General features: G+C 41.2%; 1 non-coding gene across 1 annotated transcript; it reads right to left on the bottom strand.

Annotated features, from left to right (window-relative positions):
- Nucleotides 1–9847: 9847 nt before the first annotated feature.
- TRNAL-AAG (transfer RNA leucine (anticodon AAG)) lies at nt 9848–9929 on the bottom strand. The gene has a single exon. It is a non-coding gene; the product is annotated as a tRNA-Leu (tRNA).
- Between the last annotated feature and the right edge of the window lie 6244 nt (nt 9930–16173).

Consider the following 16173-nt stretch of genomic DNA (forward strand, 5'->3'; position numbering starts at 1 on the left):
TGCTCTAGTGAGGCCCCACCTGTAGTACTGCTTCCAGCTCTGGAGCCCTCAGTACAGGAAAAAAATGGAGGGCTGGAACACCTCACCTTTGAGGAAAGGCTGATAGAGTTGAGGTTATTCAGCCTGAAGAAGAGACGACTATGGGGAGACCTTATTGAGGCCATTCGGTACTTATAAGGGACAGACTTTTTAGTGTGGCTTGTTACGATAGGATGAGGAATAATGGTTTTAAACTAAAAGACGGAAGATTCAAGCTAGACATGAGGAAGAAATTTTTTACAATGAGGGTGGTGAAACACTGGAACAGGTTGCTCGGAGGGGTGGTAGATGCCCCATTCTTGGAAACATTCAAGGCCAGACTGGACAAGGCTCTGAGAAACCTGATCTAGTTGAAGATGTCCCTGTTCATTGCAGGGCGGTTGGACTACATGAGCTTTAGAGGTCACTTCCAACACAAACAGTTCTAGGATTCTATGACTGCACAGGTTTTATTAAGGCATATTTAAGGGAGGGACCCAAGGTCAAATAAGGGAGGAGTTTAAGTCCCTTGGGGAAAAACAAGTAGGGAGTATAGAGGGATGAGGGAATAGTAGGCCCCATTTGAGTGTAAGCAGAGGATGGTCAGTACACTTGTCTGGCCATGCGCTGTGCCCACTCACTGCAGTCTGTCCTGTCTCATTATTAAACGCCATCTTCAATTATTTTCCAGTGGTTCTTAGGGACATGACTTAGTGCCAGATTTAGGTTAATGGTTGGACTAAATGATCTCGAGGGTCTGTTCCGAGCAAAATTATTTCTTGATTTTTATGATTCTATGATTCACTTGCTGTGCACGTGTGTGTATGGGGTGTGTGGTGTCAGTGACCGGAGCGAGTGTGCAAGCAAGTGTGCAATCACTAGTGAAGATCAGCTGAACAAGCCAGCAGGAAGGTGAAGTATCCTGGGATCAAGGGGGGTTGTGGATTCCTAGTATCCTGGGATCAAGACGGGGTGTGAATGCCTAGTATCCTGAGATCAAGGGGGAGTGTGGATGCTTGAGGGTCAGCTCTGGGTGTGAGAGAGCCTGTGTCTCTAAGGGTGACAGCACAGAGGGGTTAGCTGTGAGACCAGGGACACCTGTGTATGCATGTGTGTGTGCGTGTGTGAAATGGTCTGAAGCAGCAACTGAAATGGTGCTGTCGCCTTGGGGGTTCATATGTCCAGGTACCAGCAACTGGGGAGACTGGTCTCCAGGGACAGCAACTGGGCACGCTGGGTTTATGAGGCCAGTTGCTGGAGCGACTCACACTGTCTGTATATATGGATAGATAAAATATATATTTCCAATAACAGGTCTCCATCCTGCTCAGCTGGAGAGAGAAGCAGGATGAGGCCATTACTGCTGTCTGTGTTCATGTGAGTGCTCTATGTGTGTCTGTTATTTGTGTGGCCAGACACACATATATGTGCTGTATTCCTTCTGAGAATACATTTTCAGCCTCATTACTTGTTCGACCTATGGGTATGGAACTGCACCAGCCTTGCACCTCTCAGACTGTTGAATCTGTCACATTATATTTTCCTCTAATGCTTTTGTTTATCTTTGCGTGGTACAACCATAGTTTTATATCAATAACAGTAACAAGCAATTATTCTGTGTAATATAGTGTCCTGGTACGAGAGCAGCAGCCCAAGAACTGGTGATAAAGGATGTGGCATGGAGGAGCACAAGACTGGGATGTAAGACATGGAGCACCGTCTTGGCACTGGGGATCCCCCAGCTGTAAGCAACTGACCAACAGTCAGTTATAGAGATGCAAACCTGGAACTAGGCTAAACTGGTTTTAGGGGTAACAAGGAGAACAAAGAAATAGTATCAAACATATGGAAACAGCACCATACGTAGTAAGTTTAGATGCAAGGTGGAGCTATAAATCAATGAATAAAGAGAAAGATGTGAAAACATTTAAGCAAACATACAAAAATTACTCGGAGTGGGTACTTGAGGAGGAAGAAGAAACCATCAGCATCATATTACTCTTGGCAAAGGAGCCTAGATGCTACTGAAATTCCATAATGCCCCCCACCTCCCACCCCTGGTAGATTAAAAGCACCGATATTAGGACTCAGAGAAGCAGGAGAAGGATGAACATGACACCAGGAATAAGGGTGAACATGACACCAGGAATAAGGGTAGAAACTAAGAAGCTCATGTTAAGCGGTTTTGACTTTATTGTTATTCTCTCTTTAGCAATTCTGGACTAATAGTGTTTAATTTCTTAAGATTTCAGTTTTACAAATGATAAATTCATGGCTTTATTTATATGTAAGGTTTGCTTCCTCTTCACCCATAAACAAGATTTTGAGCACTACACATGCTGAAAGGTAGTCAACCTTTAGAAATTGATGTCACTATAAATCTGGAACACTGTATGGACACACAAGAAGGATGTATTCTGGAACACTGGAGCCACTGGATGAAGAGAAGGGCAATGAGAAGGTTGTGATGGTATTGCAGTGAGGTGGTCATGGAGGCAATAAAGGGCAGAAGACAATGCTGAAGACAGAGGGAAATGTTGCAGGAACAGTACCTGAAAGAAACCATGCTATGTTAGTTCAGGAACCTTTGTCTAAAAGTTTTTAAAAGGAATTTATCAAAAAAGTATTGTATCATTCCTACGAATGCTAGTGACAATATTCTGTTAAGTACTGTCTGCCTTCTGCCAAGCTGTGAAAGCTGTTTCTAAATCAATTGGATCAATAATATAACCTCTAAAAATAAAATCCCCTACTGTTGCTCCCTTGACAGCTGTGATTCACAAAGTTGCTTTATATATCTGATATGTACACACAATCATGTCACTTACATGAGTTTGAATGGACAATACCACACTCAGCACAGACACTGTTCCTATCTTTTTTGTATTTTGGAATTTGAAAACTTGTTGTTTCAAACTTTTATCCACAAAAGACAAAGTATTCTTTAGTTTTTTATAAGAATAATTATCATCTTCCCGTAGGCTCCCCAGGAGCAATTTAAGTGAAAACAAAATAACTGAGATCTAAACACCTTTTCAAAGGTTGTTACAATTCTGACCAGGATAGTTACTCATTTGAGGGTTTTTATTCTAAAGGTCAAATAAATGTGGCAGCACTTATTTGCAGTTGCTGCTAATTCATATTTTTGATGATGCTACGGTAAACAGCAATGGCCTTCAATTTGGTTGGCACCCACAACTACTGCCATGTGTACTCAAGCAATATAAACACAGGATCCTTTTCTTTGGAGCAGCTATTGTCACACCCAAAAGAATTGATGTTGTCTAACTCACCTAAGTAATATCTAACCTATTCTTTCCTTATGACCTCCCAATTCTTTTCTGTCACCACTGATGGTACTTGCGTTATCCATCCGATCACAGCTAGCCTTTTTAATGATAATGAAGCCAAAGAGGCAGTAAACTTCCCAGTCTTCTTCACATCTGTTATTGGCCCTTCTTAGCTGATAAGTGTTGGAACATCCTTTCTTCAGTTTTCCCGTGACTTTTAGCACTCATATAAAAATCTTTCTTCTTATAACCTTCTACATCTTTTGCTAGCTGTACCTCATTTGATGACATACCCTATTGCCACACTTCCTACCCTTTTATTCCTTGTCATTCAGCATATCCTCTCAATGCACATACCTTTTAGAATATCATCTGATTAACATTGGTAGTTCCTAGATGTACTGGTTTGGGCTGTGATAGAGCTAATTTTCTTCATAGCAGCTCGCATGGTGCTATATTTTGTATTTGTGACCAAAACAGTGTAGATAACATAAGGGTGCTTTAGCTATCGTCAAGCAGCTCTTACACAGGCCCGAGGCCTTTTCTGTTTCTCACATTGCCCTGCCAACAAGTAGGCCAGGAGTGCACAAGAAGTTGGGAGAGGACACAGCTGGGACAGCTGGCCCCAACAAAAGGATATCCCATATGACCATATGACATCGTGCTTATGTGGTGGGTTAACCTTACTGGATGTCAGGTGCCCACCAAAGCCACTCTATCACTCCTCCCTTGATCAGAACGGGGGAGAAAAAATGTAACAAAGGGCTCATGGGTAAAGACAGATAGATCCAGATCAAGTCCAGATAGATCACTCACCACCAGTTACTGTCAGAGGCAGAACAGACTAGATGCAGGGAAATTAATTTAATTTATTACCAAACAAATCAGAGTAGGGTAATGAGAAATAAAAACTAAATCCTAAAAAAAACTTCCCCCACCCCTCCCTTCTTCCTGGGTTCAACTTTACTCCCAATTTTCCCTACTTCCTCCTCCCTTGAACAGTGGAGGGGGATGGGGAATTTGGGTTCAGTCAGTTCACCACATGTTTTCTCTGCTGCTCCTTCCTCCTCACACTCTTCCCCTTCTCCAGCGTGGCATACCTCCCATGGGAGACAGTCCTCCCTGAACTTCTTCAGTGTTAGTCCTTCCTATGAGATGTAGTTCTTCACAAACTGCTCCAGCATGAGTCCTTTCCGTGGGATGTAGTCCTATAGGAACAGACTGCTCCAGCATGGGTCCCACTGGGGGTTACAAGTTCTGGCAGCAAACCTGCTCCATACCGGGTTTCTCTCTCCACAGGGCTGTAAATCCTGCCAGGACCATACTCCAGTGTGGGCTTCTCATGGGGTCATGGTCTCCTTCGGGCATCCACCTCCTCCAGTGTGGGGTCTTCCACAGGCTGCAGGTGAATATCTGCTCCACTGTGCACCTTCATGGGCTGCAGGGTGACAGCCAGCCTCACCATGGTCTTCACCATGAGCTGCAGAGGAATCTCTGCTCTGACACCTGGAGTACCTCTTGCCCTTCTTCTTTACCAACCTTGGCATCTGCAATAGTTGTTTCTCACATATGCTTATTCTTCGCTCCAGCTGTTGTTCCACACAGCATTTTTTTTCCTTTCTTAACTGTGTTACCCCAGAGATGCTACCATCTTCGTTGATGGGCTCAGGCTTGGCCAGTGGTGGGTCAGTCTTGGAGATGGCTGGCATTGGCTCTATCAGATATGGAGGAAGTTCTAGCAGCTTCTCATAGAAGCCACTCCTGTAGCACCTATGTTACCAAACCCTTGCCACGCAAATCCAGTACAGCTCAGCAATGAAAGCATTGGTGTGTTTTTGGTTTTGTTTTGTTTTTTTTTTCCCCAAATAACCGTTACGTGTGATGAAGCCCTGCTTTCCTGGAGAAGGGTAAACATCTGCCTGCTAATGAGAGGTAATGAATGAATTCCTTATTTTGCTTTGCTTGCGCCTGCAGCTTTTTTTTCGCCTGTTAAACTGTCTTTATCTTAACCCATGAGTTTTCTCACTTTTAGTCATCTGATTCTCTCCTCCATCCCTCTGAGGCAGAGTGAGTGAACAAGGTCATGGGTCTTAGCTGCCTACTGCGGTTAAACCACAGCAGTCCTTTTTGGCTCCCAAGTTGGGGTGCAAAGGGTTTGAGAAAATGACAGATTTGACTGGATTGAAACTGTAGCTGTTATAGCTGTTTAGCTACTCATTGACAGTCTCCTGTACTTGTCATGGGGCTTGCTTATCTTACTATTAGTCTAGTTCTTGTAAGTGGCTGCTTTTGCATTTGATTTTTGTTGTACTGCTTATCATCTTACACTACTGTGCCTGGGAACATTTTGATAACAAGAGTGGCGATGAGCCTGGGCTGGCAGATGGCCAGGGCATTACTACTGTCCCTGTGCTGCTGTACTGAACAGGCTGGAACTCCAGTGTGAATTCGAGTCAAAGGGACTGCGAACTGTGGATAAGTACATGTGGGAACAGGCACACCTCAAAGCATCTGTGGCTATGGACATGTCCACACTGCAGCAGGTGCGCTCCTGAAGGGACAGTGGCCCAAAATTAAGTGTCCATGTTGAAGCAGGTACACTCTCTAAGCATCTGGGGCCAGGGACAGGCCATGCCATAATACCTCAGAGTGTCTGTGGATGTGGATAAGTCCACGCTGCAGCAAGTTTGTCCCCGAAGAGTCTGTGGCCCATGGTTAAAGCCATGACACAGAAGGTACAGGTCTAAGAAATGGTGGCTGTCACTAAAGCCACGCTGGAGCAGCTACACCCCTGAAGAGATTATGGCCCATGAATAAGTCTGCACTGGAGCAGGGCAAGGGGAGGAGTTCATTGCCATGTTAAACCCCATGGCCTGATTTAAAGAGACCAGGCATGGAGATTGTAAAGGATATACCTTTAAATCCTTGCAAATCATGATTTGAATTGCATGTTATAGGAAATGCTAGAGCCAACCAAACCAATGAAGGATGAGCCTCATGAGAAACAGTGCAAGTGCGGCACTGACTTGACCTGAGGTGGCTTCGGTGCCCAATAACTCCATGGGACACATTACCTCTCTTGTTCTCAGTGACCACCATAACAGATGGAGCCCAAAGTCATGAACTAAATGAACTCAATGCATACTTTAAGGACATTTTATGGACATTTTACAGGGGTGTTCCACAGACTAAGGGAAAAAAAATGCCTACTGAGATTAGTTCATAACACTACTGATGTGGTTTACTTGAGTTCTAGGAGTTCATTTACTTGGTATGACATGGTAAAGTTGAGTAAGAAGCTGAAGTTGTATCTAACCACATGGAGCACAGTACCTGGATTGAAAACTCACAGGATTTGAACAATAATTTTAAGCAGGTAATCAGAACTGATTGTGCTTTCACTGAGGTCCAATAGGATTAGGTTTAATGGGCCATATATATTATTTAACATCACGAAAGCTTGGAATAAAATAAATGACCCATAAAGATGCAGTTTAACCAAGACTGCTAAATAAGGAAGCAGAAAAGACACCATATTGCTTTTTAAGCAATACATTACCAAACAGTATACATTTTAACACAGAAAAATAAAAATACATACACCTTGGACTGAAGAACACTGGTGTGTAGAGATGAAGCCCTGGGAAGCACTGTCTCTGAGTAGGACACAGAGATCATACTGGATAATTAGGTAAATATCATCAGAGAATATGGCCTCTGTTGCCAAAATCTGTCAATTTATAAATGAAAATATTGATTAAAATACCTGATATATTCTGCTTTTGCATTTGGCACTATTTCAGTTTCTATTAATATAATATGTCTGGTTCTGGTATTCATAACTCAAGAAGTAGGTTAAGTTGGAGATGATTCAAAGAAAAGCCTTAAAACTAATCGTGGTATTGAAGAAAAAGAGAGTGGGAGTATTCACGAAGCTAATTACTTCAGGATCACACAATCACACAATGGAAAAAGATTATTGGACCAATGTCCCAGTCCTGTTCCGACACTACCTCTGAGAAAGGCTCTGTTTAAAACAGAAGAGATCTAGAGAGGATTTTCCTCTGTAGCCTGTTAGCTTCTATGGATTTCTGTCCTGGTATTGCTGTAGGGAACAGCTATGTGATGAGAGAAGGTTTTTCAATCTAGTAAAATAAATTATAACAGAACCCAAACTCTGGAAATTGAAACCACAAAAAATCTGCATATTTTAAAGTTGAGAAATTAACTAATGGAAAAGTTTACAAGAGATCTCTTGGCAGTTCATCACTAAACATATGAAAATCAATAATATTTTTTCTTATGAGGTATATTATCACTTAAACTGAAATCAGCATAGGAGAGTTGCATAGAAAGTCAGGCTAGGTGATCACAGTTTCATTTATGGGTCTGGATCAGAAATTTGAGTTAGAAACATAACTTCATTTCAGTCTAGTTTAGAGATGGCTACCACATATCCTGAGCTGGTAAAAATCTGAGACCTAGGTGCATACCATTTTAAAAATTTCAGACTTGAACAAAAAATCATTAGTTTTATGAATCTCAAAGAAGTTGATGAACAGTATTCAAACAGAAATTACTTTCCAAGCAAATATTTCCTGGTCTAATAAGCCATAATATAGAGATGTACTACTGATATCTAAATTTATATAGAAAATAACAAAGAAATAAATACATTTTTAGAATTAATGGGAGAAGAACATTTTCAACCATTTTTATAACTTTTGCATGATGTTTAAACATTGAGAATATTAGTCCCAGATGGGCATGCTGTGAACTATTGATAATGTTAAATGTTAATATTCATAAAAAAACAACTTTCATCCTCCATGGTTTGAAATACATAAAACTGTTGCTGGGTTATTACTGTTGCTTTCATTTGCAAACCTTGAAAAGGTTTTTATTTTAACAGTTAATTGTATATCAGTAGATAATTTCCCCCATCTGTCCTACCTTTAACATGGAGTAAAGTCATAAGTTGCTAAGGGTTAAGATCAGTGATCTGTGTGGGCTTGAGATTCAAGATATGAATATTATGTCATTGCTCAAAATGCAGTATTTTCTGCCCATGCCAAAGGAATGGGACAACCTGTTTATGTGTTTTCATGACACAGAACAAAGATATCCAATATGCATACCAAGCCTCAACATACTGCAGTATTGGGTAATGTTGCTTTAAAGGACAGTATTTCCTGAAAATCTGTGTGAAGTACTGTGAAACAGCTATTACTGTGCACAGCTGAGTAGAACAACACCCAAAATAAAGCAGGTCATGGTAACATTTTTAAATGGTGAGTGAACACTAAGTGTTATTTTACTCACACAACCTCTTTAACAAGGAGGCGAAACACAGTATAAATGAATCAGAAAAAGCTAGAAAATACAATTCTATTGAAAAAGGAAAGTAGGGTGAAACAAAATTTTCTTTACTTGTATGTTGCTCAAAACCATAGTTCTGTTTACTATGTTAACTGCATGCACAGCTCAGAGGTCACTGATCAATGTATTAAAGCAAATAAAGACAAAACTCACTTTGCAAGGGCAGGAGGTTAGTGTTGGGGGCATTAACTTTATTTCAGAGAAAGACCTAAATATCCCCGGTCTTAGCTGAAAATAAAAAATATCCTTCTACTGTAATGATTTATGGGAGGCATATCTGAGTTGCCTTGTATCTCTGTTTTCCCCTGTGGTTTCAGTTCCCAAAACAAGCTGCCTCTCCAATGATTCACTGGGGTCATGGAACGATTAGTGAATCGTGAAAAATGCAGTCTGGTCAGAAAGCTCAATCCAGCTGATTGTGAAGACAGGACACAACAAAATTAGACTAGACTAGAACAGAATATTTCAGTTGGAAGGGACCTGAAATGATCATCTAGTCCAACTGTCTGACCACTTCAGCGTTGACCAAAAGTTAAAGTGTATTGTTATTTAAGGGCATTGTCCAAATGCCTCTTGAACACGGACAGGCTTGGGGTATCAACCACCCTTCTGGGAATCCTGTTCCAGTGTTTGACCACCCTCTCAGCAAAGAAATGCCTCTTAATGCACAATGCACAGCTTCGAACTATTCCCATGTGTCTTACCACTGAGTACCAGGCAGAAGAGCTCAGTTCCTCCGTCTCCCCTTCTCCTCCTCTGGAACCCGTAGAGCGCTTCTTTTCCTCCAAACTCGACAAGTTGGAAGTCTCTTGCTGCTTCTCATAGGACATTCCTTTCACCAGCTTTGTTGCTGTCCTCTGGAGGCATTCAAGAACCTTCACATCCTTCTTAAATTGTGGGGCCCACAACTGCATTCCATACTCACGGTGAGGCTACACCAATGCTGAACACAGTGGAATAATCACCTCTTTTGAGAAGCTGGTTACATTGTGTTTGATTCACCCCAGGATGCAGTTTGCCCTCTTGGCTGCCAGGTCACACGCTATTGACTCATCATACTGAGCTGCTGCCAGCCAGCACCAGCATCTCCAGATCCCTCCCTGAGGGGGCTGCTCAATCTAAACTGGTGCCAGGCATTACTCCATCCTAAAAAACCTTCCTGGCAGTGGTGGGATTCGAACCCACGCCTCCTAAGAGACTGGAGCCTTAATCCAGCGCCTTAGACCGCTCGGCCACACTACCCTACTGCTGACTTCATCTCCATCTCCAGCAATTATATCACTCAAACAAAAATCAACCTCCCACAGAATATTTTAAAAATAGATAATCTCCATCCAAAACTGAAATGCAGTAGGCTGAATGACCAATAATGGCTCTCTCTATAGGCAGAGGTAAACACTCCTTGCAGCGCACCACATATTTCTGGTCCTCTTGTCACCTGTCAGGGAACATCATCTGGAAAGTTCTACAAATATCTCCTTGCTTGTGAACCTGTTATCCCTTCCCAAGAAAAGAAAGGATGATGGTATATTTTTGGGAGAAAAGTATGTTGACTTTGCACTCGAGTTTGTATTTTCATATTCTTGGATTGTACTGAGACTGGGGCAATGAACTATCTGTCCCTTCATGCACAGTCACTGCAGTGTTCTACTCATGTACTCTAGGCCTCTAACAGATACGATTTGGAGGACCAATTTTAACTACCGAAGTTCCCAAATGAATGAAGGAAGGAACATAAGTCCATGCATCAAAGCAAGTCAGAGCATCAAAACTAGATGTCTGAAACAAGGAATGTGTACTCTACCACTATGCAATATGCCCACACTTGAGGGTAAAAACAGAGTGAGGTCCTAAGTGTTTACACATTAATCTGTGATGCCTGTAAAGCATGGAATTCAAGGGATTGTTTTATGATCATTTTGATATTTCCAGGGACAGTTCAATCGAAACATGTATTACAGATTTCTTTGATTCTACGTATATACTTTGACACCTAGGTAGCTACTTTCCCAGTTCTGTTATTCTTCAGTGCTGTTTTTGCTCTCCATGCCCTCCTGCCAAGTAGATAATGTGTTGTCAATAACTCAGCAATGCTAGATGCTCCAGCAACTTGAGCAAACTGTATAGATATATAACTATACAAAAGCTGCATAATGAAATTTCATGAAACCTGTTAGAGTAAGTACCATATACCACACAATTGTTACAAATATTGAATAATATATATATACTTACCAGGGGCAAAGTGTGCAGATGCTGCATTTAATTTTGTAGACTTGTATTTCTGGGCCATTTTTTCTTAGTCCTTCGTATAAACTGAGACAGTAACAGTAACAATTTCAGTCTCTTATAACATGCGCAACATGAAGAACCCTATTTGGGTTATTTCTAATATACAGATGCTGATTCTGTGTATATAGCTAATAGCCCAGCCTCCTATGGTCCTGATCTTCCCAGATGGACAACCGCGTAGGATTTGTCTAAACATAGGAGCCTCACTGGGAAGTGCTAATAGCCTGCTGTCTATGTTCTCTGACATCCTATTAAGCTGTAACTTATGACACAGTCATTACAGATAATGTCCTCTTATCTTTGAGCTAGAGTCAAGTGAATATTTCTTTTTGCACAGTATTGATACGAGCTGCCTTGATGTTTATGGAGCGTCATTGATCCTGGGATTCAGCTCCAATGCCTTGATGCAATCAGAATGTAAACTGATACCATCTCTCTACCTGCTTCCAATGATTCTCATAGTTTCTCCCTCTTTCCTAAGTTATGCATTTAGAATCAACTGCTGTATAATTAAGGTCTCTGAGGAGAAACTAGTAAAAAGGATTTTGCAATATGCAAGTGAACCTAACTTCTTCCTTGCATGAAGAATTGTGTTTCTACTCCTCTTGATTTAGGTGGAAGCAAACAGTTTATATGCTGTAGATCTACAGTGAGTTTTTCCAGCTCTTTTCTCTTTGCATGCTTTTTTTAGATCACTCCCCCAGCATGCAGAACCAGAACAGAAAGCTTGCTAATATGGAGCACCCTGTTCAATCAGGAAGTACTTAATCAGGTCACCCATTTTATCAGGTTATCTTCACAGAAGATGATGTGCATAATGGTAATGTCAATGATTAGAGACAGAAGCTATGGCATTGTGTTATATCTGGTCAGTGTAATATTTTAATGTTTCCAGGATTTAATGTACCTTTATGGATCTCATATTGCTAGCAGCCTCAGCTAAAAGAACAAGACAGTATTTAATCCCCAGTGTTGAAGCAATATTTTTTTCCTGGGCTTATATGCATCAGGCTTGATATGTCGGCAGGAGAAAAAGATCAAGCAGGATAATTCTACATGAAAAGATAAGATAGCTGTGGAAGAGGAACACACTCTAGTTAAACACACAAGACAGAAACGCTCTGAAAAAGAGTGTATGGGAAGTTCAAATCCACTAGGGTATTCAAGGGGAGAAAGAGTGACTACATAGGTGGCTCGTGCACACCCAGCCATATAAGAAGTTTCTTCTAGTAGGATCATGGGATCATAGGATTAGATCTTGCAATACTTCAGAGTGGAAGGCACCTGTGGAGATCTCTAGTCCAACTTCCTGCCCAAAACAAGGTATAATCTGTGGTCAGACCACGTTGTTCTGGATTTATCCTGTTGGGTCTTGAAAATGTCCAGGAGTGGACAGAGACTGCACAACTTCTCTGCTCTGGTTAACCTGCTTGCAACCAAGCTCCACTCCTTATTTCTGCAGAAAAAGTTTATCCTTATATTCAATATTAACCTTATTTCATATTACATCCACTGCCTCCTCCTTTCACACACCACTGTGCACACCATGTCTCTGTCAAAGGGCAGGTGCTCCAACCCCCACCTATCTTAATGACCATTCAATGAACTTGCTACAGTTTGTCAATGTCTATCTTGTATTGGGGGGCCAAAACTGGACACAGTACTCCAGATGCAGTCTAATGAGTGGTGAATGGAGGAAGATAATCCCCTCCTTGATCTACCAGCCCTGCTCCTGTTGATGTAGCCCAGGAGACTGTTGGATTTTTTTTCTATCAGGACATGGTGCCGGTTCATTTTCATCTTTTTTCACAGCGCCGGTCTCCAGCTAGTCTGTCCCAGCCTGTATCACTGCAGGGAGTTCTTCTTTTCCATATACAGGCCTTCGTAGTTGGCCCTACTGAAATTCATAAGGTTCCTGTCAGCCCATTCTTTCAGCCTGTCCTTCTGTATGACAGCCCTGTTTTCAAGCAAATTGACCGGTCTCCTCAATTTGGTATAATCTCCAAAGCTGATGATAGTGAACTTCACTGCCTTTTCCAGACCATTAATAAAGACATTAAATACAACATTTTCCAAGTTAGACATCTCTGGCACTCTATTTGGTACCAGCCTCCAATTTGAGCATGACCTATTAACCTCTACCTTTTGAGCCCAATCATTGTATTAGATGTTTACTCACCCAGTGTTTGGTGTCCTAACTTGCATACAAGAACATGGTAAAGGACAATGTTGAAAGCCATGCTGAAATTTGTATAAATTACATCCCACACTTTTCCCTCACCTGTAAATCCAGTCAATTTATCACACATGCAACTGGGTTGGTCAGACATAATTTACCCTCAGTAATCCAGTCACTTTCTTCCCTTCAAGTGCCTAGAGATGTGCTCCAAAAGGACTTGCTTTATGATTTTCTCAGGGACAAAATGAGTCTGAATGGCCTGTAGTCCACCAGCTTTTTTTTTTTTTCATCCTTTTTGAAGACGAATGCTTTTCTTCAGTCATCAAGAATCTCCCCCGATCTCCATTACCTCTGAAAAATGACAGAAAGCAGCCTTGCTAGGACATTGGTCAGTTCTCTCAGCTTCCTTGGATGCAGCCTGACCTATGGACACGTATAGATGGAGTTTTTTTCAAGGTAACACCAGTCTTGATCCTCATCCACTGCTAATAGTTCTTCTCATCCTTCCAGTTTTTCATTAATCACAGAGGCCTGGGAGACCGCACTGATGAAAAGTGAGGCAAAAGTGGCCCTAACTCAGTCTAGTTTGCATCCACTGTCTTGAAGTCACCTGTCTCATTCATCAATGTCCCCAAATTTTCCTTTTCAGTGCTTTGCTGCTAATGTAGCCATAGAAAATTTTCTTGTAGCTTTTTACTTTCCTCGAAAGCATCACATCTAAGTGAGTTTTAGCTTTCCTAACACAATCCTACATACCTAGCTAATGTTTCTAAATTCTTACTTTGTAGCCTGCCCCATACTCACCTCTTCTTTTTTGCACTGGTACAGTGTCTTCCCATGGGATCCCACCAAGAAGTTTGATGAACACACACGGAAAGATACCTGCTTGAAGTCCAGGGTCAGTGTCCTTGTTCCTCTCTTCAGTCACTCCTCTTTGCGTTCTGAGCTCCACTGCTTCAAAGTCACTCACTACAGCCAGAACTGCTATCGACTACTATCTCCCCAACCAGTTATTCCTTCCCTGTGAATAGCAGAACCAGCTGTTTGCCACATAGAGTTGGTCAACTTTGTATTCTGTCACCTTCAGAAATCTGCTTGGCTGCATGTATCCCACTGCATTGTCATTCCAGAAAGGAACAGGGAGGTCAAAATGTCCCATAAGAGCCAGGGCCTGTGATTCAGAAACTTCCAGGAACCGTTCCCCTTTTATGCCTTCTCTGAAATACTATTGATTTGAATAAATTGAATGAGAGGAGTCTGGCCACAAAATAACCTTGTCATTACTCCCGAGAGAGCAGAAATTCAGACGCTGAACTTCAGTCGTGTGCTGTGGTGAACAAGTCAGATTCTCAATGTGGAGTCCAGGGGCTTCAGTCCTGACAAGTGCAGGTTTGAGAACCAGGTGGGTTAGACCATATCTTTCAGCATGCATGAGGGGCCAGAAGCTGCAATAAATCTAGGACTGCAGATAGATGGCTATACCCTGGTTTCTGAATGCAAGCACTTCACAGAAGCCGAGCACAAGATCAAAGGCAAGGCAGAGCTTAATCTGATGGCTTACGTTCACCTTGAAAAGTCATAGTAATGACAAAAGTTTAATTTACAGAACTGTAGTCAGACGTCTATTTAAAATACCCAGGATTCATGGTTTAAATAGCAGAGCTTCTGCCCAGGTGGCATAAACCAGTCAAACAGTTAGCAGATCTGACCCTTTGAGAACTGCACTTCCAGTGAAGAATTCTTGGACAGCAGTGGGAAGTCATTCAGCACAAGATTAAGTAGCCTCGGTTTTGAGTTTCGTTCAGTCCTAAACATGAGTGATTTCAACAGCAAAAAGATCCAGAGAAAATGCAGCAGGGAATGTTTCTAAGCCTTTGTGGATTTCTGCAAGATTTAATTTCATTTTAAATCTTCACCAAAAAAAAGGAAAAAAAATTTAAAAAAAAGAAAAAAAGTAACCTCTGCTTTTGAAGTCTACTTATAGTTCCTATGATGAGAGAACAACAACCCATTTAGGGCTGGAAAAGAGGTGCTGTGAACAGGGGGTCTGTACAGGAGGTCAAGGGAAAAAAAAATACTGACATTTTAAAGAGGACTAACTAATCTATCACACAGAGATGTACTGCACCTCATTCAGACACTCTCTGGGTCCATAAGAACTGCTGACAACACCTAAGAGATGTGAACTTTCACTGATTATAGACAATACATTTATGACTACATTAGCATGGATTTAACTTATTATGCCTTACCGCCACCATTAATTCTTGAACGACCGTGATTAAACTCCTAATCCTTAACTTTCTGAAGTTGAAATAACCTCACTCTCATAGGTCACTCTCATGCAAATATGCTTTAGTGAGCTCTCAGACAGCTAGATCTGAACTTTGAAACAGTACACTTACAGAAGTACAATGCTATTTTTGTTTCTGAAATGCAAGCTTATTACTTCAGGACAGTGTACTGGGTCATGCAGAGGTACTAGCTCACTCAGAGGTATCATAAGACAACACTGTATAGTGTAGCATGACGTAGAAGTTCAAAAACTAGCAAATTCAAGCTTGAAATGTAATGTGGAAGCTGTTTTTTATTTGTCACTTCTACCTGTTCCAGTATGGCTAGATACAAAAGGATTACGATAATGCTTTCGTAAGTTATATTTTACCAGTAAACAGCTTTCCATTATGATTTACACTATACCTAGAGCTTAAAAATTTGATTGGTTCTAGTAGGCATCATATTTTAAAAATCTAAATGTGCAAATATATTAACTTATATCAGCTTTGAGGATTTTTTAAGATTATTATTTCTTATCAGAATTGCAATAAACTGCAGGAGTCTGCACATCTATTATAAGATTGTCCCATTGCCTTTCCACATAGGGCATGTTTAAATTGATAAAGTATGTAATTTTAATGCTTCCTTTGTTTTAATCTTGGCTTCACTGCAGATGCAGTCTTGGTAAATAGTAATGTCAAATGATGTAGTTATTGTTACCAAGAAACTTCCAATACA

This window comes from Caloenas nicobarica, chromosome 1 (assembly GCF_036013445.1).
Source record: "Caloenas nicobarica isolate bCalNic1 chromosome 1, bCalNic1.hap1, whole genome shotgun sequence".
In the NCBI taxonomy this organism is placed as follows: domain Eukaryota; kingdom Metazoa; phylum Chordata; class Aves; order Columbiformes; family Columbidae; genus Caloenas; species Caloenas nicobarica.